This window comes from Poecilia reticulata, linkage group LG11 (assembly GCF_000633615.1).
Source record: "Poecilia reticulata strain Guanapo linkage group LG11, Guppy_female_1.0+MT, whole genome shotgun sequence".
NCBI lineage: Eukaryota > Metazoa > Chordata > Actinopteri > Cyprinodontiformes > Poeciliidae > Poecilia > Poecilia reticulata.
The window spans coordinates 24,726,958-24,727,525 of record NC_024341.1 but is presented as its reverse complement, the minus strand read 5'-3'; positions in this window follow the sequence as shown (position 1 = coordinate 24,727,525).

The following is a 568-nucleotide window of genomic DNA, read 5'->3' as shown; positions in this document are numbered from 1 at the left end:
TATATATATATATATATATATTTGTTTAAACTGTCACTATGAGACAGATCCATCCATTTTCTTACACCCTTGTCCCTCAGTGGGGTCAGGAGGGGTTATGAGACAGATAATTTGTGAAAAGATGAATCTCCTCCACTTTCTCCCTGACTAATTACAGCTGTCTGAAGAAACCGATCAAAAACAACCAATCAGAGCCAGGAGGCGGGTCTTACTGCTGTCAATCTCTCTCATGTACTCGCTGCTAAATGCGCTAATGGACAAGAAACAACTTTCTGTTACAGGAAAACCATTTATCCGCCACCAGAATTGGCTAGCTATGCTAGCTGCAGGATAACAGAGAACAAACTCGAGCAGCTGACAGAGCTAAGACCCGCCTCCTGGCTCTGATTGGTTGTTTCTAGTTACCACTGGKAACACTGGGAGAACTGGGAGAAGCTCACATTTTTAACAGATTATCTGTCTCATAATATTCTGTCAAAACATGGTGACAAGTCTTAACATATGTAAAAAAAAAAAACACATAATTTATAAAAGTTACATATTGCAGCTTTAACTTTACTGTTCTCAC